Here is a 25,484-nt window from a genome sequence, read left to right on the forward strand (position 1 = left end):
GCAGCGCATGGCTCGTATACGACAACAGTGACATCATACTCTCGCAGCTGTGATGGCCGAGTGGTTAAGGCATTGGACTTGAGATCCAATGGGGTTTCCCCGCTTAGGTTCGAATCCTGCTTGCAGTGTCATGAGATTTTGCATGAACACCATTTGGTTTAGTTAATTAAATGTTCACTTCTCGTTATGCAATCCTCATCAAGTCACAGAGTTAAACGGCAAAAACGCAAACTAGATGTAAACATTGAGACAATTTCTACACCCAGGAAGTGTTTTAGAGAGCAGGTGGCTAGGAAGGGTTTGTAGTCTGGACCTGTCCTGCCTGATCTAGACAAGTCAGGAAAAGAGTGATTATTTTTTTATGAAGCGTGTCTTGTTTAGGCTTTTGGACTCTTTCTGCGTACTCTTAAGGGCCCATTCCCAGCACCGTAATATAGGGAAAAGAGGGTAGGAATGTGCAGTGCTTGATTACCGCTCATCTGTGCCCTGTCACTCACTTTGAGTGATGCGTGTTGCTATTTTTATTAATTGTATGAAAGCATGCGAAATAAGTGAGGGAGACAGGACACTGCTGGTACGTGTCCCGTCCTTCCGTTACTTTAATTTTTAGGTCCCGGCCTGATGTGAGCAGCGCATGGCTCGCATACGACAACAATGACATCATACTCACGCAGCTGCGAATGCCGAGTGGTTGAGGCGTGGCCTAGAAATCCAATGGGGTTTCCTAGCTTAGGTTCGAATCCTGCTTGCAGCGTCATGAGATTTTGCATGAACACCATTTGGTTTAGTTAAGTAAATGTTCACTTCTCGTTATGCAATCCTCATCAAGTCACAGAGTTAAGCGGCAAAAACTCAACCTAGATGTAAACATTGAGACAATTTCTACACCCAGGAAGTGTTTTAGAGAGCAGGTGGCTAGGAAGGATTCATAGTCTGGACCTGTCCTGCCTGATCTAGACAAGTCAGGAAAAGAGTAAGTTTTTTGTATGAAGCGTGTCTTGTTTAGGCTTTTGGACTCTTTCTGAGTACACTTAAGGGCCCGTTGCCACCGCCGTAATATAGGGAAAAGAGAGTAGAAATGCGCCGTGATTGATTACCGCTCATCTGTGCCCTGTCACTCACTTTGAGTGATACGTGTTGCTATTTTTATTAATTGTATGAAAGCATGTGGAATAAGTGAGGGCAACAGGGCACTGCTGGTTCCTGCCCCGTCCTCATGTTACTTTATTTTTTAGGTCTCGGCCTGACGTGAGCAGTGCATGGCTCATATACGACAACAGTGACATCATATTCATGAAGCTGCGATGGACGAGTGGTTAAGGCGTTGGACTCGAAATTCAATGGGGTTTCCCTGCGCAGGTTTGAATCCTGCTTGCAGCGTCATCCAATTGTGCATTAACACCATTTGGTTTGTTAAGGAAATGTTCACTTCTTGTTACGCAATCCTCATCAAGTCATAGAGCTAAACGGCAAAAACTCAAACTAGATGGAAACATTGAGACAATTTCTACACCCAGGAAGTGTTTTAGAGAGTAGTCTGGACCTGTCCTGCCTGATCTAGACAAGTCAGGAAAAGAGTACAATTTTTTATGAAGCGTGTCTTATTTAGGCTTTTGGACTCTTTCTGAGTACACTTAAGGGCCCGTTGCCAGTGCCGTAATATAGGGAAAAGAGGGTATAAATGCACAGTGATTGATTACTGCTCATCTGTGCCCTGTCACTCACTTTGAGTGATACGTGTTGCTATTTTTTTTAATTGTATGAAAGCATGCAAAATAAGTAAGGGCAACAGAGCACTGCTGGTACCTGCCCCGTCCTTCCGTTGCTTTATTTTTTAGCTCTCGGTCTGAGGTGACAGCGCATGGCTCGTATACGACAACAGTGACATCATACTCATAGAGTTGCGACGGCCGAGTGGTTAAGGCGTTGGACCTGAAATCCAATGGGGTTTCCCTGCGCTGGTTCGCATCGTGCGATTTAAAATGAACACCATTTATTTTATTAAGGAAATGTTCACTTGTCGTCAGTCAATCCTCATCAAGTCACAGAGTTAAACAGCAAAAATTCAAACTAAATGTAAACATTAAGACAATTTCAACACTCAGGAAGTGTTTTAGAGAGCAGGTGGTTCGGAAGGGTTCGTAGTCTGGACCTGTTCTGCCTGATCTTGACGAGTCACAAAAAGAGTAATTTTTTTCATGTAGCGTGTCTTGTTTAGGCTTTTGTACTCTTTCTGAGTACTCTTAAGGGCCTATACACAGCGCCGTAATATAGGGAAAAGAGGATAGAAATGTGCAGTGATTGATTACCGCTCATCTGTGCCCTGTCACTCACTTTGAGTGATGCGTGTTGCTATTTTTATTAATTGTATCAGAGCATGCGAAATAAGTGAGGGAGACAGGGCACTGCTGGTATGTGCCTCGTCCTTCCGTAACTTTAATTTTTAGGTCTCGGCCTGACGTGAGCAGTGCATGGCTCGTATACGACAACAGTGACATCATGCTCATGCAGCTGCAATACCCGAGTGGTTAAGGCGTGGAATTGAAATCCAATGGGGTTTCCACGCGTAGGTTCGAATCCTGCTTGCAGCATCATGAGATTTTGCATGAATACCATTTGGTTTAGTTAAGTAAATGTTCACTTTTCGTTATGCAATCCTCATCAAGTCACAGAGTTAAACGGCAAAAACAAAAACTAGATGTAAACATTGAGACAATTTCCACACCCAGGAAGTGTTTTAGAGAGCCGGTGGCTCGGAAGGGTTCGTAGTCTTAGCCTGTCCTGCCTGATCTAGATGAGTCACGAAAAGAGTAATTTTTTTATGTAGCATTTCTTGTTTAGGTTTTTGGACTCTTTCTGAGTACACTTAAGGGCCCATTCCCAGTGCCGTAATATAGGGAAAAGAGGGCAGAAATGTGCAGTGATTGATTACCGCTCATCTGTGTCACTTTGAGTGATGCGTGTTGCTATTTTTATTAATTGTATGAAAGCATGCGAAATAAGTGAGGGGAGACAGGGTACGACTGGTACATGCCCCGTCCTTCCGTTACTTTAAGTTTTTAGGTCTCGGCCTGACGTGAGCTGCGCATGGCTCGTATACGACAACAGTGACATCATACACATGCAGCTGCAATGGCCGAGTGAGTAAGGTGTTGAACTTGAACTTCAGTGGGGTTTCACCGCGTAGGTTCGAATCCTGCTTGCAGTGTCATGATATTTTGCATTAACACCATTTAGTTTAGTTAAGTAAATGTTCACTACTCGTTATGCAGTCCTCTTCAAGTCACAGAGTTAAACGGCAAAAATTCAAACTAGATGTAAACATTGAGACACTTTCTACACCCAGGAAGTGTTTTACAGAGCAGGTGGCTCGGAAGGGTTCGTAGTCTGGACCTGTCCTGCCTGATCTAGACAAGTCACAAAAAGAGTAATTTTTTTTTATGAAGCGTGTCTTGGTTAGGCTTTTGGACTCTTTCTGAGTACACTTAAGGGCCCGTTGCCACCGCCGTAATATAGGGAAAAGAGGGTAGAAATGCGCAGTGATTGATTACTGCTCATCTGTGCCCTGTCACTCACTTTGAGTGATACGTGTTGCTATTTTTATTAATTGTATGAAAGCATGTGAAATAAGTGAGGTCAACAGGGCACTGCTAGTTCCTGCCCCGTCCTTATGTTACTTTATTTTTTAGGTCTCGGCTTGACGTGAGCAGCGCATGGCTCATATACGACAACAGTGTCATTATTCTCTTGGAGCTGCGATGGCCGAGTGGTTAAGGCGTTGGACTCAAAATTCAATGGGGTTTCCCTGCCAGGTTCGAATCCTGCTTGCAGCGTCGTACGATTTAGCATTAACACCATTTGGTTTGTTAACGAAATGTTCACTTCTCGTTACGCAATCCTCATCAAGTCACTGAGTTAAACAGCAAAAACTCAAACTAAATGTAAACATTAAGACAATTTCAACACTCAGGAAGTGTTTTAGAGAGCAGGTGGTTCGGAAGGGTTTGTAGTCTGGACCTGTCCTGCCTGATCTTGACGAGTCACGAAAAGAGTAATTTTTTTTATGTAGAGTGTCTTGTTTAGGCTTTTGGACTCTTTCTGAGTACACTTAAGGGCCCGGTCCCAGCACCGTAATATAGGGAAAAGAGGGTAGAAATGCGCAGTGATTGATTACTGCTCATCTGTGCCCTGTCACTCACTTTGAGTGATACGTGTTGCTATTTTTATTAATTGTATGAAAGCAAGTGAAATAAGTGAGGGCAACAGAGCACTGCTGGTACCTGCCCCGTCCTTCCGTTACTTTATTTTTTAGGTCTCGGTCTGACGTGAGCAGCGCATGGCTCATATACGACAACAGTGACATCATGCTCATGGAGCTGCGATGGCTGAGTGGTTAAGGCGTTGGATTTGAAATCCAATGGGGTTTCCCTGCGCAGGCTTGAATCCTGCTTGCAGCAGCGTGTGATTTTGCATGAACACCATTTGGTTTGTTAAGGAAATGTTCACTTCTCGTTAGTCAATCCTCATCAAGTCACAGAGTTAAACAGCAAAAAATCAAACTAAATGTAAACATTAAGACAATTTCAACACTCAGGAAGTGTTTTAGAGAGCAGGTGGTTCGGTAGGGTTCGTAGTCTGGACCTGTCCTGCCTGATCTTGACGAGTGACAAAAAGAGTAATTTTTTCATGTGGCGTGTCTTGTTTAGCTTTTGGACTCTTTCTGAGTACTCTTAAGGGCCCATTCCCAGCGCCGTAATATAGGGAAAATAGGGTAGAAATGTTCAGTGATTGATTACCGCTCATCTGTGCCCTGTCACTCACTTTGAGTGTTGCGTGTTGCTACTTTTATTAATTGTATCAAAGCATGCGAAATAAGTGAGGGCAACAGGGCACTGCTGGTACCTGCCCCGTCCTTCCGTTGCTTTATTTTGTAGGTCTCGGTCTGACTTGAGCAGCGCATGGCTCATATACGACAACAGTGACATCATGCTCATGGAGCGGCGATGGCCGAGTGGTTAAGTTGTTGGACCTGAAATCCAATGGGGGTTCCCTGTGCAGGTTTGAATCCTGTTTGCAGCATCGTGTGATTTTGCATGAACACCATTTGGTTTGTTAAGGAAATGTTCACTTCTCGTTAGTCAATCCTCATCAAGTCACAGAGTTAAACAGCAAAAACTCAAACTAAATGTAAACATTAAGACAATTTCAACACTCAGGAAGTTATTAGAGAGCAGGTGGTTCGAAAGTGTTCGTAGTCTGGACCTGTCCTGCCTGATCTTGACGAGTCCCAAAAAAGAGTAATTTTTTTATGTAGCGTGTCTTGTTTAGCTTTTGGACTCTTTCTGAGTACTCTTAAGGGCCCATTCACAGCGCCGTAATATAGGGAAAAGAGTGTAGAAATGTGCAGTGATTGATTACCGCTCATCTGTGCCCTGTCACTCACTTTGAGTGATGCGTGTTGCTATTTTTATTAATTGTATGAAAGCAAGTGAAATAAGTGAGGGCAACAGAGCACTGCTGGTACCTGCCCCGTCCTTCCGTTACTTTATTTTTTAGGTCTCGATCTGACGTGAGCAGCGCATGGCTCATATACGACAACAGTGACATCATGCTCATGGAGCGGCGATGGCCGAGTGGTTAAGTTGTTGGACCTGAAATCCAATGGGGTTTCCCTGTGCAGGTTTGAATCCTGTTTGCAGCATCGTGCGATTTTGCATGAACACCATTTGGTTTGTTAAGGAAATGTTCACTTCTCGTTAGTCAATCCTCATCAAGTCACAGAGTTAAACAGCAAAAACTCAAACTAAATGTAAACATTAAGACAATTTCAACACTCAGGAAGTTTTTAGAGAGCAGGTGGTTCGGAAGGGTTCGTAGTCTGGACCTGTCCTGCCTGATCTTGACGAGTCCCAAAAAGAGTAAATTTTTTTATGTAGCGTGTCTTGTTTAGGCTTTTGGACTCTTTCTGAGTACTCTTAAGGGCCCATTCACAGCGCCGTAATATAGGGAAAAGAGGGTAGAAATGTGCAGTGATTGATTACCGCTCATCTGTGCCCTGTCACTCACTTTGAGTGATGCGTGTTGCTATTTTTATTAATTGTATCAAAGCATGCGAAATAAGTGAGGGAAACAGGGCACTGCTGGTTTGTGCCCCGTCCTTCCGTAACTTTAATTTTTAGGTCTCGGCCTGACGTGATCAGTGCATGGCTCGTATACGACAACAGTGACATCATACACATGCAGCTGCGATGGCCGAGTGTTTAAGGTGTTGGACTTGAAATCCAATGGGGTTTCCCTGCGAAGGTTCGAATCCTGCTTGCAGCGTCATGAGATTTTGCATGAATACCATTTGGTTTAGTTAAGTAAATGTTCACTTCTTGTTATGCAATCCTCATCAAGTCACAGAGTTAAACGGCAAAAACAAAAAAAAGATGTAAATATTGAGACAATTTCCACACCCAGGAAGTGTTTTAGAGAGCAGGTGACTCGGAAGGGTTCGTAGTCTGGTCCTGTCCTGCCTGATCTAGACGAGTCACGAAAAGAGTAATTTTTTTATGTAGCGTGTCTTGTTTAGGCTGTTGGACTCTTTCTGAGTACACTTAAGGGCCCATTCCCAGCGCCGTAATACAGGGAAAAGAGGGCAGAAATGTGCAGTGATTGATTACCGCTCATCTGTGCCCTTTCACTCACTTTGAGTGATGCGTGTTGCTATTTTTATTAATTGGATGAAAGCATGCAAAATAAGTGAGGGAGACAGGGCACTGCAGGTACATGCCCTGTCCTTCCGTTACTTTAAGTTTTTAGGTCTCGGCCTGAAGTGAGCAGCGCATGGCTCGTATACGACAACAGTGACATCATACACATGCAGCTGCGATGGCCGAGTGGGTAAGGTGTTGGACTTGAAATCCAATGGGGTTTCACCGCGTAGGTTAGAATCCTGCTTGCAGCGTCATGAGATTTTGCATGAACACCATTTGGTTTAGTTAAGTAAATGTTCACTTCTCGTTATGCAGTCCTCTTCAAGTCACAGAGTTAAACGGCAAAAACTCAAACTAGATGTAAACATCGAGACAATTTCTACACCCAGGAAGTGTTTTAGAGAGCAGGTGGCTCGGAAGGGTTCGTAGTCTGGTCCTGTCCTGCCTGATCTAGACGAGTCACGAAAAGAGTAATTTGTTTATGTAGCGTGTCTTGTTTAGGCTTTTGGACTCTTTCTGAGTACACTTAAGGGCCCATTACCAGCGCTGTAATACAGGGAAAAGAGGGCAGAAATGTGCAGTGATTGATTACCGCTCATCTGTGTCACTTTGAGTGATGCGTGTTGCTATTTTTATTAATTGTATGAAAGCATGCGAAATAAGTGAGGGGAGACAGGGCACGACTGGTACATGCCCCGTCCTTCCGTTACTTTAAGTTTTTAGGTCTCGGCCTGACGTGAGCTGCGCATGGCTCGTATACGACAACAGTGACATCATACACATGCAGCTGCGATGGCCGAGTGAGTAAGGTGTTGAACTTGAACTTCAGTGGGGTTTCACCGCGTAGGTTTGAATCCTGCTTGCAGTGTCATGATATTTTGCATTAACACCATTTAGTTTAGTTAAGTAAATGTTCACTACTCGTTATGCAGTCCTCTTCAAGTCACAGAGTTAAACGGCAAAAACTCAAACTAGATGTAAACATTGAGACACTTTCTACACCCAGGAAGTGTTTTACAGAGCAGGTGGCTCGGAAGGGTTCGTAGTCTGGACCTGTCCTGCCTGATCTAGACAAGTCACAAAAAGAGTAATTTTTTTTTATGAAGCGTGTCTTGGTTAGGCTTTTGGACTCTTTCTGAGTACACTTAAGGGCCCGTTGCCACCGCCGTAATATAGGGAAAAGAGGGTAGAAATGCGCAGTGATTGATTACTGCTCATCTGTGCCCTGTCACTCACTTTGAGTGATACGTGTTGCTATTTTTATTAATTGTATGAAAGCATGTGAAATAAGTGAGGTCAACAGGGCACTGCTAGTTCCTGCCCCGTCCTTATGTTACTTTATTTTTTAGGTCTCGGCTTGACGTGAGCAGCGCATGGCTCATATACGACAACAGTGTCATTATACTCTTGGAGCTGCGATGGCCGAGTGGTTAAGGCGTTGGACTCAAAATTCAATGGGGTTTCCCTGCGCAGGTTCGAATCCTGCTTGCAGCGTCGTACGATTTAGCATTAACACCATTTGGTTTGTTAACGAAATGTTCACTTCTCGTTACGCAATCCTCATCAAGTCACTGAGTTAAAAGCAAAAACTCAAACTAAATGTAAACATTAAGACAATTTCAACACTCAGGAAGTGTTTTAGAGAGCAGGTGGTTCGGAAGGGTTCGTAGTCTGGACCTGTCCTGCCTGATCTTGACGAGTCACGAAAAGAGTAATTTTTTTTATGTAGAGTGTCTTGTTTAGGCTTTTGGACTCTTTCTGAGTACACTTAAGGGCCCGGTCCCAGCACCGTAATATAGGGAAAAGAGGGTAGAAATGCGCAGTGATTGATTACTGCTCATCTGTGCCCTGTCACTCACTTTGAGTGATACGTGTTGCTATTTTTATTAATTGTATGAAAGCAAGTGAAATAAGTGAGGGCAACAGAGCACTGCTGGTACCTGCCCCGTCCTTCCGTTACTTTATTTTTTAGGTCTCGGTCTGACGTGAGCAGCGCATGGCTCATATACGACAACAGTGACATCATGCTCATGGAGCTGCGATGGCCGAGTGGTTAAGGCGTTGGACTCGAAATCCAATGATGTTTCCCTGCGCAGGTTTGACTCCTGCTTGCAGCAACGTGTGATTTTGCATGAACACCATTTGGTTTGTTAAGGAAATGTTCACTTCTCGTTAGTCAATCCTCATCAAGTCACAGAGTTAAACAGCAAAAAATCAAACTAAATGTAAACATCAAGACAATTTCAACACTCAGGAAGTGTTTTAGAGAGCAGGTGGTTCGGAAGGGTTCGTAGTCTGGACCTGTCCTGCCTGATCTTGACGAGTGACAAAAAGAGTAATTTTTTCATGTGGCGTGTCTTGTTTAGCTTTTGGACTCTTTCTGAGTACTCTTAAGGGCCCATTCCCAGCGCCGTAATATAGGGAAAATAGGGTAGAAATGTGCAGTGATTGATTACCGCTCATCTGTGCCCTGTCACTCACTTTGAGTGTTGCGTGTTGCTATTTTTATTAATTGTATCAAAGCATGCGAAATAAGTGAGGGCAACAGGGCACTGCTGGTACCTGCCCCGTCCTTCCGTTGCTTTATTTTGTAGGTCTCGGTCTGACTTGAGCAGCGCATGGCTCATATACGACAACAGTGACGTCATGCTCATGGAGCGGCGATGGCCGAGTGGTTAAGTTGTTGGACATGAAATCCAATGGGGTTTCCCTGTGCAGGTTTGAATCCTGTTTGCAGCATCGTGCGATTTTGCATGAACACCATTTGGTTTGTTAAGGAAATGTTCACTTCTCGTTAGTCAATCCTCATCAAGTCACAGAGTTAAACAGCAAAAACTCAAACTAAATGTAAACATTAAGACAATTTCAACACTCAGGAAGTTTTTAGAGAGCAGGTGGTTCGGAAGGGTTCGTAGTCTGGACCTGTCCTGCCTGATCTTGACGAGTCCCAAAAAGAGTAAATTTTTTTATGTAGCGTGTCTTGTTTAGGCTTTTGGACTCTTTCTGAGTACTCTTAAGGGCCCATTCACAGCACCGTAATATAGGGAAAAGAGGGTAGAAATGTGCAGTGATTGATTACCGCTCATCTGTGCCCTGTCACTCACTTTGAGTGATGCGTGTTGCTATTTTTATTAATTGTATCAAAGCATGCGAAATAAGTGAGGGAAACAGGGCACTGCTGGTTTGTGTCCCGTCCTTCCGTAACTTTAATTTTTAGGTCTCGGCCTGACGTGATCAGTGCATGGCTCGTATACGACAACAGTGACATCATACACATGCAGCTGCGATGGCCGAGTGTTTAAGGTGTTGGACTTGAAATCCAATGGGGTTTCCCTGCGAAGGTTCGAATCCTGCTTGCAGCGTCATGAGATTTTGCATGAATACCATTTGGTTTAGTTAAGTAAATGTTCACTTCTTGTTATGCAATCCTCATCAAGTCACAGAGTTAAACGGCAAAAACAAAAACTAGATGTAAATATTGAGACAATTTCCACACCCAGGAAGTGTTTTAGAGAGCAGGTGACTCGGAAGGGTTCGTAGTCTGGTCCTGTCCTGCCTGATCTAGACGAGTCACGAAAAGAGTAATTTTTTTATGTAGCGTGTCTTGTTTAGGCTGTTGGACTCTTTCTGAGTACACTTAAGGGCCCATTCCCAGCGCCGTAATACAGGGAAAAGAGGGCAGAAATGTGCAGTGATTGATTACCGCTCATCTGTGCCCTTTCACTCACTTTGAGTGATGCGTGTTGCTATTTTTATTAATTGTATGAAAGCATGCGAAATAAGTGAGGGGAGACAGGGCACGACTGGTACATGCCCCGTCCTTCCGTTACTTTAAGTTTTTAGGTCTCGGCCTGACGTGAGCTGCGCATGGCTCGTATACGACAACAGTGACATCATACACATGCAGCTGCGATGGCCGAGTGAGTAAGGTGTTGAACTTGAACTTCAGTAGGGTTTCACCGCGTAGGTTCGAATCCTGCTTGCAGTGTCATGATATTTTGCATTAACACCATTTAGTTTAGTTAAGTAAATGTTCACTACTCGTTATGCAGTCCTCTTCAAGTCACAGAGTTAAACGGCAAAAACTCAAACTAGATGTAAACATTGAGACACTTTCTACACCCAGGAAGTGTTTTACAGAGCAGGTGGCTCGGAAGGGTTCGTAGTCTGGACCTGTCCTGCCTGATCTAGACAAGTCACGAAAAGAGTAATTTTTTTTTCATGAAGCGTGTCTTGGTTAGGCTTTTAGACTCTTTCTGAGTACACTTAAGGGCCCGTTGCCACCGCCGTAATATAGGGAAAAGAGGGTAGAAATGCGCAGTGGTTGATTACTGCTCATCTGTGCCCTGTTACTAACTTTGAGTGATACGTGTTGCTATTTTTATTAATTGTATGAAAGCATGTGAAATAAGTGAGGGCAACAGGGCACTGCTGGTTCCTGCCCCGTCCTTATGTTACTTTAGTTTTTTAGGTCTCGGCCTGACGTGAGCAGCGCATGGCTCATATACAACAACAGTGACATCATACTCATGGAGCTGCGATGGCCGAGTGGTTAAAGCATTGGACTTGAAATTCAGTGGGGTTTCCCTGCGCGGGTTCGAATCCTGCTTGCAGCGTCGTATGATTTTGCATGAACACCATTTGGTTTGTTAAGGAAATGTTCACTTCTCGTTACACAATCCTCATCAAGTCACCGAGTTAAACAGCAAAAACTCAAACTAAATGTAAACATTAAGACAATTTCAACACTCAGGAAGTGTTTTAGAGAGCAGGTGGTTCGGAAGGGTTCGTAGTCTGGACCTGTCCTGCCTGATCTTGACAAGTCACGAAAAGAGTAATTTTTTTATGTAGCGTGTCTTGTTTAGGGTTTTGGACTCTTTCTGAGTACACTTAAGGGCCCGGTCCCAGCGCCGTAATATAGGGAAAAGAGGGTAGAAATGCGCAGTGATTGATTACTGCTCATCTGTGCCCTGTCACTCACTTTGAGTGATACATGTTGCTATTTTTATTAATTGTATGAAAGCAAGCGAAATAAGTGAGGGCAACAGAGCACTGCTGGTACCTGCCCCGTCCTTCAGTTACTTTACTTTTTTAGGTCTCGGTCTGAGGTGAGCAGCGCATGGCTCATATACGACAACAGTGACATCATTCTCATGGAGCTGCGATGGCCGAGTGGTTAAGGCGTTGGACTTGAAACCCAATGGGGTTTCCCCGCGCAGGTTCGAATCCTGCTTGCAGCGTTGTGCAATTTTGCATAAACACCATTTGGTTTGTTAAGGAAATGCACACTTCTCGTTAGTCAATCCTCATCAAGACACAGAGTTAAACAGCAAAAATTCAAACTAAGTGTAAACAGTAAGACAATTTCAACACTCAGGAAGTGTTTTAGATAGCAGGTGGTTCGGAAGGGTTCGTAGTCTGGACCTGTCCTGCTTGATCATGACGAGTAACAAAAAGAGTAATTCTTTTATGTAACGTGTCTTCTTTAGGAATTTGGACTCTTTCTGAGTACTCTTAAGGGCCCATTCCCAGCACCGTAATATAGGGAAAAGAGGGTAGGAATGTGCAGTGATTGATTACCGCTCATCTGTGCCCTGTCACTCACTTTGAGTGATGCGTGTTGCTATTTTTATTAATTGTATGAAAGCATGTGAAATAAGTGAGGGAGACAGGGCACTGCTGGTACGTGTCCCGTCCTTCCGTTACTTTAATTTTTAGGTCTCAGCCTGATGTGAGCAGCGCATGGCTCGTATACGACAACAGTGACATCATACTCTCGCAGCTGTGATGGCCGAGTGGTTAAGGCGTTGGACTTGAGATCCAATGGGGTTTCCCCGCTTAGGTTCGAATCCTGCTTGCAGTGTCATGAGATTTTGCATGAACACCATTTGGTTTAGTTAATTAAATGTTCACTTCTCGTTATGCAATCCTCATCAAGTCACAGAGTTAAACGGCAAAAACGCAAACTAGATGTAAACATTGAGACAATTTCTACACCCAGGAAGTGTTTTATAGAGCAGGTGGCTAGGAAGGGTTTGTAGTCTGGACCTGTCCTGCCTGATCTAGACAAGTCAGGAAAAGAGTAATTTTTTTTTATGAAGCGTGTCTTGTTTAGGCTTTTGGACTCTTTCTGAGTACACTTAAGGGCCCGTTGCCACCGCCGTAATATAGGGAAAAGAGGGTAGAAATGTGCAGTGAATGATTACCGCTCATCTGTGCCCTGTCACTCACTTTGAGTGATACGTGTTGCTATTTTTATTAATTGTATGAAAGCATGTGAAATAAGTGAGTACAACAGGGCACTGCTGGTTCCTGCCCTGTCCTTATGTTACTTTCTTTTTTAGGTCTCGTCCTGACGTGCGCAGAGCATGGTTCATATACTACAAAAGTGACATCATACTCATGGAGCTGCGATGGCCGAGTGGTTAAGGCATTGGACTCGAAATTCAATGGGGTTTCCCTGCGCAGGTTCGAATCCTGCTTGCAGCGTCGTCCAATTTTGCATGAACACCATTTGGTTTGTTAAGGAAATGTTCACTTCTCGGTACGCAATCCTCATCAAGTCACAGAGTTAAACAGCAAAAACTCTAACTAAATGTAAACATTAAGACAATTTCAACACTCAGGAAGTGTTTTAGAGAGCAGGTGGTTCGGAAGGGTTCGTAGTCTGGACCTGTCCTGTCTGATCTTGATGAGTCACGAAAAGAGTAATTTTTGTTTATGTAGAGTGTCTTGTTTAGACTTTTGGACTCTTTCTGAGTACACTTGAGGGCCCGGTCCCAGCGCCGTAATATAGGGAAAAGAGGGTAGAAATGCGCAGTGATTGATTACTGCTCATCTGTGCCCTGTCACTCACTTTGAGTGATACGTGTTGCTATTTTTATTAATTGTATGAAAGCAAGCGAAATAAGTGATGGCAACAGAGCACTGCTGGTTCCTGCCCCGTCCTTCCGTTACCTTATTTTTTAGGTGTTGGTTTGACGTGAGCAGCGCATGGCTCATATACGACAACAGTGACATCATACTCATGGAGCTACGAAGGCCGAGTGGTTAAGGCGTTGGACTCGAAATCCAATGGGGTTTCCCTTCACTGGTTCAAATCCTGCTTGCAGCGACGTGTGATTTTGCATGAACACCATTTGGTTTGTTAAGGAAATGTTCACTTCTCGTTAGTCAATCCTCATCAGGTCACAGAGTTAAACAGCAAAAAATCAAACTAAATGTAAACATTAAGACAATTTCAACACTCAGGAAGTGTTTTAGAGAGCAGGTGGTTCGGAAGGGTTCGTAGTCTGGACCTGTCCTGCCTGATCTTGACGAGTGACAAAAAGAGTAATTTTTTCATGTGGCGTGTCTTGTTTAGCTTTTGGACTCTTTCTGAGTACTCTTAAGGGCCCATTCCCAGCGCCGTAATATAGTGAAAATAGGGTAGAAATGTGCAGTGATTGATTACCGCTCATCTGTGCCCTGTCACTCATTTTGAGTGTTGCGTGTTGCTATTTTTATTAATTGTATCAAAGCATGCGAAATAAGTGAGGGCAACAGGGCACTGCTGGTACCTGCCCCGTCCTTCCGTTGCTTTATTTTGTAGGTCTCGGTCTGACTTGAGCAGCGCATGGCTCGTATACGACAACAGTGACATTACCCTCATGGATCTGCGACGGCCGAGTGGTTAAGGCGTTGGACCTGAAATCCAATGGGGTTTCCCTGCCCAGGTTTGAATCCTGCTTGCAGCATCGTGCGATATTGCATGAACACCATTTGGTTTGTTAAGGAAATGTTCACTTCTCGTTAGTCAATCCTCATCAAGTCACAGAGTTAAACAGCAAAAACTAAAACTAAATGTAAACATTAAGACAATTTCAACACTCAGGAAGTTTTAAGAGAGCAGGTGGTTCGAAAGGGTTGGTAGTCTGGACCTGTCCTGCCTGATCTTGACGAGTCCCAAAAAGAGTAATTTGTTTATGTAGCATGTCTTGTTTAGCTTTTGGACTCTTTCTGAGTACTCTTAAGGGCCCATTCACAGCGCCGTAATATAGGGAAAAGAGGGTAGAAATGTGCAGTGATTGATTACCGCTCATCTGTGCCCTGTCACTCACTTTGACTGATGCGTGTTGATATTTTTATTAATTGTATCAAAGCATGCGAAATAAGTGAGGGAGACAGGGCACTGCTGGTACGTGCCCCGTTCTTCCGTAACTTTAATTTTTAGGTCTCGGCCTGACGTGAGAAGTGCATGGCTCGTATACGACAACAGTGACACCATACTCATGCAGCTGCAATGGCTGAGTGGTTAAGGTGTTGGACTTGAAATCCAATGGGGTTCCCCGCGTAGGTTCGAATCCTGCTTGCAGCGTCATGAGATTTTGCATGAATACCATTTGGTTTAGTTAAGTAAATGTTCACTTCTTGTTATGCAATCCTCATCAAGTCACAGAGTTAAACGGCAAAAACAAAAACTAGATGTAAATATTGAGACAATTTCCACACCCAGGAAGTGTTTTAGAGAGCAGGTGGCTCGGAAGGGTTCGTAGTCTGGTCCTGTCCTGCCTGATCTAGACGAGTCACGAAAAGAGTAATTTTTTTATGTAGCGTGTCTTGTTTAGGCTTTTGGACTCTTTCTGAGTACACTTAAGGGCCCATTCCCAGCGCCGTAATACAGGGAAAAGAGGGCAGAAATGTGCAGTGATTGATTACCGCTCATCTGTGCCCTTTCACTCACTTTGAGTGATGCGTGTTGCTATTTTTATTAATTGTATGAAAGCATGCGAAATAAGTGAGGGAGACAGGGCACTGCTGGTACATGCCCCGTCCTTCCGTTACTTTAAGTTTTTAGGTCTCGGCCTGACGTGAGCAGCGCATGGCTCGTATACGACAACATTGACATCATACACATGCAGCTGCGATGGCCGAGTGGGTAAGTTGTTGGACTTGAAATTCAATGGGGTTTCACCGCGTAGGTACGAATCCTGCTTGCAGCGTCATGAGATTTTGCATTAACACCATTTGGTTTAGTTAAGTAAATGTTCACTTCTCGTTATGCAGTCCTCTTCAAGTCACAGAGTTAAACGGCAAAAACTCAAACTAGATGTAAACATTGAGACAATTTCTACACCCAGGAAGTGTTTTACAGAGCAGGTGGCTCGGAAGGGTTCGTAGTCTGGACCTGTCCTACCTGATCTAGACAAATCACGAAAAGAGTAATTTTTTTTTATGAAGCGTGTCTTGCTTAGGCTTTTGGACTCTTTCTGAGTACACTTAAGGGCCCGTTGCTACCGCCGTAATATAGGGAAAAGAGGGTAGAAATGTGCAGTGATTGATTACTGCTCATCTGTGCCCTGTCACTCACTTTGAGTGATACTTGTTGCTATTTTTATTAATTGTATGAAAGCATGTGAAATAAGTGAGGGCAACAGGGCACTGCTGGTTCCTGCATGTCCTTATGTTACTTTATTTTTTAGGTCTCGGCCTGACGTGAGCAGCGCATGGCTCATATACGACAACTGTGACATCATACTCAAGGAGCTGCGATTGCCAAGTGGTTAAGGCGTTGGACTCGAAATTCAATGGGGTTTCCCTGCGCAGGTTCGAATCCTGCTTGCAGCGTAGTCCAATTTTGCATGAACACCATTTGGTTTGTTAAGGAAATGTTCACTTCTCGTTACGCAATCCTCATCAAGTCACAGAGTTAAACAGCAAAAACTCTAACTAAATGTAAACATTAAGACAATTTCACACTCAGAAAGTGTTTTAGAGAGCAGGTGGTTCGGAAGGGTTCGTAGTCTGGACCTGTCCTGCCTGATCTTGACGAGTCACGAAAAGAGTAATTTTTTTTATGTAGAGTGTCTTGTTTAGACTTTTGGACTCTTTCTGAGTACACTTAAGGGCCCGGTCCCAGCGCCGTAATATAGGGAAAAGAGGGTAGAAATGCGCAGTGATTGATTACTGCTCATCTGTGCCCTGTCACTCACTTTGAGTGATACGTGTTGCTATTTTTATTAATTGTATGAAAGCAAGCGAAATAAGTGAGGGCAACAGAGCACTGCTGGTACCTGCCCCGTCCTTCAGTTACTTTATTTGTTAGGTCTCGGTCTGAGGTGAGCAGCGCATGGCTCATATACGACAACAGTGACATCATTCTCATGGACCTGCGATGGCCGAGTGGTTAAGGCATTAGACTTGAAATCCAATGGGGTTCCCCCGCGCAGGTTCGAATCCTGCTTGCAGTGTCGTGCAATTTTGCATGAACACCATTTGGTTTGTTAAGGAAATGCACACTTCTCGTTAGTCAATCCTCATCAAGTCACAGAGTTAAACAGCAAAAATTCAAACTAAGTGTAAACAGTAATACAATTTCAACACTCAGGAAGTGTTTTAGAGAGCAGGTGGTTCGGAATGGTTGGTAGTCTGGACCTGTCCTGCCTGATCTTGACGACAATTGCAAACACAACAGTGATGGACAGGATGTGGATCAATGTCACACATTCACCCCAGTCCAAAGATCTGGGCCCAAATCCATCGTTTTTCCACTCCACACCACCCTGGGTTAGACAATGGCGATATGCAAATCAGCACTGACCCTGTGCCCCATGGGAACAGTCCAGTCCGAACTACAAAAGCCATGTCCTTCCCAGAACGGAATCAAGCATCCGAGGACCGGCCCGGTTTCGAGGTAACACCTCTCATCAGCCCGGCTAGCTTGACTCCAGTGGTGTGGAGTGCCTGGGACTCACGTCTGAGCATCCCCAGTACACTTAGAGCGGTAATTGCAAACAAAACAGTGATGGACAGAAACCGGTCCCTGGATGCTTGATTCCGGTCTGGGAAAGACATGGCTTGGTAGTTCGGACTGGACTGTTCCCATGAGGCACAGGGTCAGAGCTGATTTGCATATAGCCATTGTCTAACCCAGGGTGGTATGGAGTGCAAAAAAACGATGGATTTAGGCCCAGATCCTTGTACTGGGGTGAATGTATGACATTGTTCTACATTCTGTCCATCAACTGTGTTTTTTGCAATTTTCACCCCGAGTGGGCTGGGTATGCTCAGACGTGAGTCCCAGGCTCTCCACACCACTGGAGTCAAGCTATCCAGGCTGATGAAGGCTGATAGCCAGAAACCGGTCCTTGGATGCTTGATTCCGGTCTGGGAAAGACATGGGTTGGTAGTTTGGACTGGACTGTTCCCATGAGGCACAGGGTCAGAGCTGATTTGCATATAGCCATTGTCTAACCCAGGGTGGTGTGGAGTGCAAAAAAACGATGGATTTAGGCCCAGATCCTTGTACTGGGGTGAATGTATGACATTGTTCTACATTCTGTCCATCAACTGTGTTTTTTGCAATTTTCACCCCGAGTGGGCTGGGTATGCTCAGACGTGAGTCCCAGACTCTCCACACCACTGGAGTCAAGCTATCCAGGCTGATGAAGGCTGATAGCCAGAAACCAGTCCTTGGATGCTTGATTCCGGTCTGGGAAAGACATGGCTTGGTAGTTCGGACTGGACTGTTCCCATGAGGCACAGGGTCAGAGCTGATTTGCATATAGCCATTGTCTAACCCAGGGTGGTGTGGAGTGCAAAAAAACGATGGATTTAGGCCCAGATCCTTGTACTGGGGTGAATGTATGACATTGTTCTACATTCTGTCCATCAACTGTGTTTTTTGTGATCTTGACGAGTCACGAAAAGAGTAATTTTATTTATGTAGCGTGTCTTGTTTAGACTTTTGGACTCTTTCTGAGTACACTTAAGGGCCCGGTCCCAGCGCCGTAATATAGGGAAAAGAGGGTAGAAATGTGCAGTGATTGATTACCGGTCATCTGTGCCCTGTCACTCACTTTGAGTGATGCGTGTTGCTATTTTTATTAATTGTATGAAAGCATGGGAAATAAGTGAGGGAGACAGGGCACTGCTGGCACGTGCCCCGTCTTTCCGTTACTTTAATTTTTAGGTCTCGGCCTGATGTGAGCAGCGCATGACTCGTATACGACAATAGTGACATCATACTCTCGCAGCTGTGATGGCTGAGTGGTTAAGGCGTTGGACTTGAGATCCAATGGGGTTTCCCCGCTTACGTTCGAGTCCTGCTTGAGATTTTGCATGAAAACCATTTGGTTTAGTTAAGTAAATGTTCACTTCTCGTTATGCAATCCTCATCATGTCACAGAGTTAAACGGCAAAAACGCAAACTAGATGTAAACATTGAGACAATTTCTACACCCAGGAAGTGTTTTAGAGAGCAGGTGGGTAGGAAGGGTTTGTAGTCTGGACCTGTCCTGCCTGATCTAGACAAGTCAGGAAAAGAGTGATTATTTTTTTATGAAGCGTGTCTTGTTTAGGCTTTTGGACTCTTTCTGAGTACACTTAAGGGCCCATTCCAAGCGCCGTAATATAGGGAAAATAGGGTAGAAATGTGCAGTGATTGATTACCGTTCATCTGTGCCCTGTCACTCACTTTGAGTGATGCGTGTTGCTATTTTTATTAATTGTATCAAAGCATGTGAAATAAGTGAGGGAGACAGGGCACTGCTGGTTCCTGCCCCGTCCTTATGTTACTTTAATTTTTAGGTGTTGGCCTGATGTGAGCAGCGCATGGCTCATATACGACAACAGTGACATCATACTCACGCAGCTGCGAATGCCGAGTGGTTAAGGCGTGGACTTGAAATCCAATGGGGTTTCCTAGCTTAGGTTTGAATCCTGCTTGCAGCGTCATGAGATTTTGCATGAACCCCATTTGGTTTAGTTAAGTAAATGTTCACTTCTTGTTATGCAATCCTCATCAAGTCACAGAGTTAAACAGCAAAAACTCAAACTAGATGTAAACATTGAGACAATTTCTACACCCAGGAAGTGTTTTAGAGAGCAGGTGGCTAGGAAGGGTTTGTAGTCTGGACCTGTCCTGCCTGATCTAGACAAGTCAGGAAAAGAGTAATTGTTTTTTATGAAGCTTGTCTTGTTTAGGCTTTTGGACTCTTTCTGAGTACACTTAAAGGCCCGTTGCCACCGCCGTAATATAGGGAAAAGAGGGTAGAAATGCTCAGTGATTTATTACCGCTCATCTGTGCCTGTCACTCACTTTGAGTGATACGTGTTGCTATTTTTATTAATTGTATGAAAGCATGTGAAATAAGTGAGTACAACAGGGCACTGCTGGTTCCTGCCCCGTCCTTATGTTACTTTATTTTTTAGGTCTCGGCCTGACGTGAGCAGCGCATGGTTCATATACGACAAATGTGACATCATGCTCATGGACCTGCGATGGCCGAGTAGTTAAGGCGTTGGACTGGAAATTCAATGGGGTTTCCCTGCGCAGGTTCGAATCCTGCTTGCAGCGTCGTACCATTTTGCATGAACACCATTTGGTTTGTTAAGGAAATGTTCACTTCTCGTTACACAATCCTCATCAAGTCACCGAGTTAAACAGCAAAAACTCAAACTAAATGTAAACATTAAGACAATTTCAACACTCAGGAAGTGTTTTAGAGAGCAGGTGGTTCGGAATGGTTCGTAGTCTGGACCTGTCCTGCCTGATCTTGACGAGTCACGAAAAGAGTAATTTTTTTTATGTAGCGTGTCTTGTTTAGGCTTTTGGACTCTTTCTGAGTACACTTAAGGGCCCGGTCCCAGCGCCGTAATATAGGGAAAAGAGGGTAGAAATGCGCAGTGATTGATTACTGCTCATCTGTGCCCTGTCACTCACTCTGAGTGATACGTGTTGCTATTTTTATTAATTGTATGAAAGCAAGCGAAATAAGTGAGGGCAACAGAGCACTGCTGCTACCTGCCCCATCCTTCCGTTACTTTATTTTTTAGGTCTCGGTCTGACGTGAGCAGCGCATGGCTCATATACGACAACAGTGACATCGTACTCATGGAGCTGCGATGGCCGAGTGGTTAAGGCGTTGGACTCGAATTCCAATGGGGTTTCCCTGCGCAGGTTCGAATCCTGCTTGCAGCGACGTGTGATTTTGCATGAACACCATTTGGTTTGTTAAGGAAATGTTCACTTCTCGTTAGTCAATCCTCATCAAGTCACAGAGTTAAACAGCAAAAATTCAAACTAAATGTAAACATTAAGACAATTTCAACACTCAGGAAGTGTTTTAGAGAGCAGGTGGTTCGGAAGGGTTCGTAGTCTGGACCTGTCCTGCCTGATCTTGACGAGTCACAAAAAGAGTAATTTGTTCATGTAGCGTCTCTTGTTTAGGCTTTTGGGCTCTTTCTGAGTACTCTTAAGGGCCCATTCCAAGCGCCGTAATATAGGGAAAATAGGGTAGAAATGTGCAGTGATTGATTACCGCTCATCTGTGCCCTTTCACTCACTTTGAGTGATGCGTGTTGCTATTTTTATTAATTGTATGATAGCATGCGAAATAAGTGAGGGAGACAGGGCACTGCTGGTACATGCCCCGTCCTTCCGTAACTTTAATTTTTAGGTCTCGGCCTGACGTGATCAGTGCATGGCTCGTATACGACAACAGTGACTTCATACACATGCAGCTGCGATGGCCGAATGGGTAAGGTGTTGGACTTGAAATCCAATGGGGTTTCACTGCGTAGGTTAGAATCCTGCTTGCAGCGTCATGAGATTTTGCATGAACACCATTTGGTTTAGTTAAGTAAATGTTCACTTCTCGTTATGCAGTCCTCTTCAAGTCACAGAGTTAAACGGCAAAAACTCAAACTAGATGGAAACATCGAGACAATTTCTACACCCAGGAAGTGTTTTAGAGAGCAGGTGGCTCGGAAGGGTTCGTAGTCTGGTCCTGTCCTGCCTGATCTAGACAAGTCACGAAAAGAGTAATTTTTTTTATGAAGCGTGTCTTGGTTAGGTTTTTGGACTCTTTCTGAGTACACTTAAGGGCCTGTTGCCACCGCCGTAATACAGGGAAAAGAGGGCAGAAATGTGCAGTGATTGATTACCGCTCATCTGTGCCCTTTCACTCACTTTGAGTGATGCGTGTTGCTATTTTTATTAATTGTATGAAAGCATGCGAAATAAGTGAGGGAGACAGGGCACTGCTGGTACATGCCCCGTCCTTCCGTTACTTTAAGTTTTTAGGTCTCGGCCTGACGTGAGCAGCGCATGGCTCGTATACGACAACAGTGACATCATACACATGCAGCTGCGATGGCGGAGTGGGTAAGGTGTTGGACTTGAAATTCAATGGGGTTTCACAGCGTAGGTTCCAATCCTGCTTGCAGCGTCATGAGATTTTGCATTAACACCATTTGGTTTAGTTAAGTAAATGTTCACTTCTCGTTATGCAGTCCTCTTCAAGTCACAGAGTTAAACGGCACAAACTCAAACTAGATGTAAACATTGATACAATTTCTACACCCAGGAAGTGTTTTACAGAGCAGGTGGCTCGGAAGGGTTCGTAGTCTGGACCTGTCCTGCCTGATCTAGACAAGTCACGAAAAGAGTAATTTTTTTTTATGAATCGTGTCTTGGTTAGGCTTTTGGACTCTTTCTGAGTACACTTAAGGGCCCCTTGCCACCGCCGTAATATAGGGAAAAGAGGGTAGAAATGCGCAGTGATTGATTACTGCTCATCTGTGCCCTGTCACTCACTTTGAGTGATACGTGTTGCTATTTTTATTAATTGTATGAAAGCATGTGAAATAAGTGAGGGCAACAGGGCACTGCTGGTTCCTGCCCCGTCCTTATGTTACTTTATTTTTTAGGTCTCGGCCTGACTTGAGCAGCGCATGGCTCATATACGACAACAGTGACATCATACCGATGGCCGAGTGGTTGAGGCGTTGGACTCGAAATTCAATGCGGTTTTCCTGGGCAGGTTCGAATCCTGCTTGCAGCGTCATGCGATTTTGCATGAACACCATTTGGTTTAGTTAAGTAAATGTTCACTTCTCGTTATGCAGTCCTCTTCAAGTCACAGAGTTAAACGGCAAAAACTCTAACTAGATGGAAACATCGAGACAATTTCTACACCCAGGAAGTGTTTTACAGAGCAGGTGGCTCAGAAGGGTTCGTAGTCTGGACCTGTCCTGCCTGATCTAGACAAGTCACGAAAAGAGTAATTTTTTTTTATGAAGCGTGTCTTGGTTAGGCTTTTGGACACTTTTTGAGTACACTTAAGGGCCCATTGCCACCCCTGTAATATAGGGAAAAGAGGGTAGAAATGTGCAGTGATTGATTACTGCTCATCTGTGCCCTGTCACTCACTTTGAGTGATACGTGTTGCTATTTTTATTAATTGTATGAAAGCAAGCGAAATAAGTGAGGGCAAAGGGAGCACTGCTGGTACCCACCCCGTACTTCCATTACTTTATTTTTTAGGTCTCGGTCTGACGTGAGCAGCGCATGGCTCATATACGACAACAGTGACATCATATCTATGGAGCTCCGATGGCCGAGTGGTTAAGGCGTTGGACTCGATATCCAATGGGGTTTCCCTGCGCAGGTTCGAATCCTGCTTGCAGTGACGTGTGATTTTGCATGAACACCATTTGGTTTGTTAAGGAAATGTTCACTTCTCGTTAGTCAATCCTCATCAAGTCACAGTGTTAAACAGCAAAAATTCTAACTAAATGTAAACATTAAGACAGTTTCAACACTCAGGAAGTGTTTTAGAGAGCAGGTGGTTCGGAAGGGTTCGTAGTCTGGACCTGTCCTGCCTGATCTTGACGAGTCACAAAAAGAGTAATTTTTTCATGTAGCGTGTGTTGTTTAGGCTTTTGTACTCCTTCTGAGTACTCTTAAGGGCCCATTCCCAGCGCCGTGATATAGGGAAAAGAGGGTAGAAATGTGCAGTGATTGATTACCGCTCATCTGTGCCCTGTCACTCACTTTGAGTGATGCGTGTTGCTATTTTTATTAATTGTATCAAAGCATGTGAAATAAGTGAGGGCAACAGGGCACTGCTGGTACCTGCCCCGTCCTTCCGTTGCTTTATTTTTTAGGTCTCGGACTGACTCGAGCAGCGCATGGCTCGTATACGACAACACTGTCATCATACTCATGGAGCTGCGACGGCCGAGTGGTTAAGGCGTTTGACCTGAAATCCAATTGGGTTTCCCTGCACAGGTTCGAATTCTGCTTGCAGCATCGTGCGATTATGCATGAACACCATTTGGTTTGATAAGGAAATGTTCACTTCTCGTTACGCAATCCTCATCAAGTCACAGAGTTAAACAGCAAAAACTCAAACTAAATGTAAACATTAAGATAATTTCAACACTCAGGAAGTTTTTAGAGAGCAGGTGGTTCGGAAGGGTTCGTAGTCTGGACCTGTCCTGCCTGATCTTGACGAGTCCCAAAAAGAGTAATTTTTTTATGTAGCGTGTCTTGTTTAGGCTTTTGGACTCTTTCGGAGTACTCTTAAGGGCCCACTCACAGCGCCGTAATATAGGGAAAAGAGGGTAGCAATGTGCAGTGATTGATTACCGCTCATCTGTGCCCTGTCACTCACTTTGAGTGATGCGTGTTGCTATTTTTATTAATTATATCAAAGCATGCGAAATAAGTGAGGGAGACAGGGCACTGCTGGTACGTGCCCCGTTCTTCCATAACTTTAATTTTTAGGTCTCGGCCTGACGTGAGCAGTGCATGGCTCATATACGACAACAGTGCCATCATACTCATGCAGCTGCAATGGCCAAGTGGTTTAGGCGTTGGACTTGAAATCCAATGGGGTTTCCCTGCGTAGGTTCGAATTCTGCTTGCAGCGTCATGAGATTTTGCATGAATACCATTTGGTTTAGTTAAGTAAATGTTCACTTCTTGTTATGCAATCCTCATCAAGTCACAGAGTTAAACGGCAAAAACAAAAACTAGATGTAAATATTGAGACAATTTCCACACCCAGGAAGTGTTTTAGAGAGCAGGTGGCTCGGAAGGGTTCGTAGTCTGGACCTGTCCTGCCTGATCAAGACGAGTCACGAAAAGAGTAATTTTTTTATGTAGCGTGTCTTGTTTAGGCTTTTGGACTCTTTCTGAGTACACTTAAGGGCCCATTCCCAGCGCCGTGATATAGGGAAAAGAGGGTAGAAATGTGCAGTGATTGATTACCGCTCATCTGTGCCCTGTCACTCACTATGAGTGATGCGTGTTGCTATTTTTATTAATTGTATCAAAGCATGTGTAATAAGTGAGGGCAACAGGGCACTGCTGGTACCTGCCCCGTCCTTCCGTTGCTTTATTTTTTAGGTCTCGGTCTGACTCGAGCAGCGCATGGCTCGTATACGACAACACTGTCATCATACTCATGGAGCTGCGACAGCCGAGTGGTTAAGGCGTTGGATCTGAAATCCAATTGGGTTTCCCTGCGCAGGTTCGAATTCTGCTTGCAGCATCGTGCGATTATGCATGAACACCATTTGGTTTGTTAAGGAAATGTTCACTTCTCGTTACGCAATCCTCATCAAGTCACAGAGTTAAACAGCAAAAACTCAAACTAAATGTAAACATTAAGATAATTTCAACACTCAGGAAGTTTTTAGAGAGCAGGTGGTTCGAAAGGGTTCGTAGTCTGGACCTGTCCTGCCTGATCTTGACGAGTCCCAAAAAGAGTAATTTTTTTATGTAGCGTGTCTTGTTTAGGCTTTTGGACTCTTTCGGAGTACTCTTAAGGGCCCACTCACAGCGCCGTAATATAGGGAAAAGAGGGTAGCAATGTGCAGTGATTGATTACCGCTCATCTGTGCCCTGTCACTCACTTTGAGTGATGCGTGTTGCTATTTTTATTAATTGTATCAAAGCATGCGAAATAAGTGAGGGAGACAGGGCACTGCTGGTACGTGCCCCGTTCTTCCATAACT

The 25,484-nt window shown here is 44.3% G+C and overlaps 26 non-coding genes across 26 annotated transcripts; all 26 read left to right on the top strand.

Moving 5' to 3' along the window:
• The first annotated feature begins 46 nt into the window (after nucleotides 1-46).
• TRNAS-UGA (transfer RNA serine (anticodon UGA)) lies at nucleotides 47-128 on the top strand. Its single transcript has one exon. It is a non-coding gene; the product is annotated as a tRNA-Ser (tRNA).
• Nucleotides 129-1,298: 1,170 nt separating this feature from the next.
• On the top strand, nucleotides 1,299-1,380 carry TRNAS-CGA (transfer RNA serine (anticodon CGA)). Its single transcript has one exon. It is a non-coding gene; the product is annotated as a tRNA-Ser (tRNA).
• A 2,372-nt stretch (nucleotides 1,381-3,752) lies between these two features.
• Nucleotides 3,753-3,833, top strand: TRNAL-CAA (transfer RNA leucine (anticodon CAA)). The gene has a single exon. It is a non-coding gene; the product is annotated as a tRNA-Leu (tRNA).
• Nucleotides 3,834-4,375: 542 nt separating this feature from the next.
• Nucleotides 4,376-4,457, top strand: TRNAS-UGA (transfer RNA serine (anticodon UGA)). The gene has a single exon. It is a non-coding gene; the product is annotated as a tRNA-Ser (tRNA).
• Nucleotides 4,458-4,997: 540 nt separating this feature from the next.
• On the top strand, nucleotides 4,998-5,079 carry TRNAS-UGA (transfer RNA serine (anticodon UGA)). Its single transcript has one exon. It is a non-coding gene; the product is annotated as a tRNA-Ser (tRNA).
• A 540-nt stretch (nucleotides 5,080-5,619) lies between these two features.
• Nucleotides 5,620-5,701, top strand: TRNAS-UGA (transfer RNA serine (anticodon UGA)). Its single transcript has one exon. It is a non-coding gene; the product is annotated as a tRNA-Ser (tRNA).
• A 541-nt stretch (nucleotides 5,702-6,242) lies between these two features.
• On the top strand, nucleotides 6,243-6,324 carry TRNAS-UGA (transfer RNA serine (anticodon UGA)). Its single transcript has one exon. It is a non-coding gene; the product is annotated as a tRNA-Ser (tRNA).
• A 543-nt stretch (nucleotides 6,325-6,867) lies between these two features.
• On the top strand, nucleotides 6,868-6,949 carry TRNAS-UGA (transfer RNA serine (anticodon UGA)). The gene has a single exon. It is a non-coding gene; the product is annotated as a tRNA-Ser (tRNA).
• A 1,161-nt stretch (nucleotides 6,950-8,110) lies between these two features.
• On the top strand, nucleotides 8,111-8,192 carry TRNAL-CAA (transfer RNA leucine (anticodon CAA)). The gene has a single exon. It is a non-coding gene; the product is annotated as a tRNA-Leu (tRNA).
• A 541-nt stretch (nucleotides 8,193-8,733) lies between these two features.
• On the top strand, nucleotides 8,734-8,815 carry TRNAS-CGA (transfer RNA serine (anticodon CGA)). Its single transcript has one exon. It is a non-coding gene; the product is annotated as a tRNA-Ser (tRNA).
• A 1,163-nt stretch (nucleotides 8,816-9,978) lies between these two features.
• TRNAS-UGA (transfer RNA serine (anticodon UGA)) lies at nucleotides 9,979-10,060 on the top strand. Its single transcript has one exon. It is a non-coding gene; the product is annotated as a tRNA-Ser (tRNA).
• A 1,172-nt stretch (nucleotides 10,061-11,232) lies between these two features.
• Nucleotides 11,233-11,314, top strand: TRNAS-UGA (transfer RNA serine (anticodon UGA)). The gene has a single exon. It is a non-coding gene; the product is annotated as a tRNA-Ser (tRNA).
• A 542-nt stretch (nucleotides 11,315-11,856) lies between these two features.
• Nucleotides 11,857-11,938, top strand: TRNAS-UGA (transfer RNA serine (anticodon UGA)). The gene has a single exon. It is a non-coding gene; the product is annotated as a tRNA-Ser (tRNA).
• Nucleotides 11,939-12,479: 541 nt separating this feature from the next.
• Nucleotides 12,480-12,561, top strand: TRNAS-UGA (transfer RNA serine (anticodon UGA)). The gene has a single exon. It is a non-coding gene; the product is annotated as a tRNA-Ser (tRNA).
• Nucleotides 12,562-13,105: 544 nt separating this feature from the next.
• On the top strand, nucleotides 13,106-13,187 carry TRNAS-CGA (transfer RNA serine (anticodon CGA)). Its single transcript has one exon. It is a non-coding gene; the product is annotated as a tRNA-Ser (tRNA).
• A 543-nt stretch (nucleotides 13,188-13,730) lies between these two features.
• TRNAS-CGA (transfer RNA serine (anticodon CGA)) lies at nucleotides 13,731-13,812 on the top strand. The gene has a single exon. It is a non-coding gene; the product is annotated as a tRNA-Ser (tRNA).
• Nucleotides 13,813-14,352: 540 nt separating this feature from the next.
• Nucleotides 14,353-14,434, top strand: TRNAS-UGA (transfer RNA serine (anticodon UGA)). The gene has a single exon. It is a non-coding gene; the product is annotated as a tRNA-Ser (tRNA).
• Nucleotides 14,435-14,973: 539 nt separating this feature from the next.
• Nucleotides 14,974-15,054, top strand: TRNAS-UGA (transfer RNA serine (anticodon UGA)). Its single transcript has one exon. It is a non-coding gene; the product is annotated as a tRNA-Ser (tRNA).
• Nucleotides 15,055-16,222: 1,168 nt separating this feature from the next.
• Nucleotides 16,223-16,304, top strand: TRNAS-CGA (transfer RNA serine (anticodon CGA)). Its single transcript has one exon. It is a non-coding gene; the product is annotated as a tRNA-Ser (tRNA).
• Nucleotides 16,305-16,845: 541 nt separating this feature from the next.
• On the top strand, nucleotides 16,846-16,927 carry TRNAS-UGA (transfer RNA serine (anticodon UGA)). The gene has a single exon. It is a non-coding gene; the product is annotated as a tRNA-Ser (tRNA).
• Nucleotides 16,928-19,952: 3,025 nt separating this feature from the next.
• On the top strand, nucleotides 19,953-20,034 carry TRNAS-GGA (transfer RNA serine (anticodon GGA)). The gene has a single exon. It is a non-coding gene; the product is annotated as a tRNA-Ser (tRNA).
• Nucleotides 20,035-20,576: 542 nt separating this feature from the next.
• On the top strand, nucleotides 20,577-20,658 carry TRNAS-CGA (transfer RNA serine (anticodon CGA)). The gene has a single exon. It is a non-coding gene; the product is annotated as a tRNA-Ser (tRNA).
• Nucleotides 20,659-21,199: 541 nt separating this feature from the next.
• On the top strand, nucleotides 21,200-21,281 carry TRNAS-UGA (transfer RNA serine (anticodon UGA)). Its single transcript has one exon. It is a non-coding gene; the product is annotated as a tRNA-Ser (tRNA).
• Nucleotides 21,282-23,067: 1,786 nt separating this feature from the next.
• On the top strand, nucleotides 23,068-23,149 carry TRNAS-CGA (transfer RNA serine (anticodon CGA)). The gene has a single exon. It is a non-coding gene; the product is annotated as a tRNA-Ser (tRNA).
• A 1,163-nt stretch (nucleotides 23,150-24,312) lies between these two features.
• Nucleotides 24,313-24,394, top strand: TRNAS-UGA (transfer RNA serine (anticodon UGA)). Its single transcript has one exon. It is a non-coding gene; the product is annotated as a tRNA-Ser (tRNA).
• Nucleotides 24,395-24,936: 542 nt separating this feature from the next.
• On the top strand, nucleotides 24,937-25,018 carry TRNAS-UGA (transfer RNA serine (anticodon UGA)). Its single transcript has one exon. It is a non-coding gene; the product is annotated as a tRNA-Ser (tRNA).
• Nucleotides 25,019-25,484: the final 466 nt, after the last annotated feature.

This window comes from Lissotriton helveticus, chromosome 11, assembly GCF_964261635.1.
Source record: "Lissotriton helveticus chromosome 11, aLisHel1.1, whole genome shotgun sequence".
NCBI lineage: Eukaryota > Metazoa > Chordata > Amphibia > Caudata > Salamandridae > Lissotriton > Lissotriton helveticus.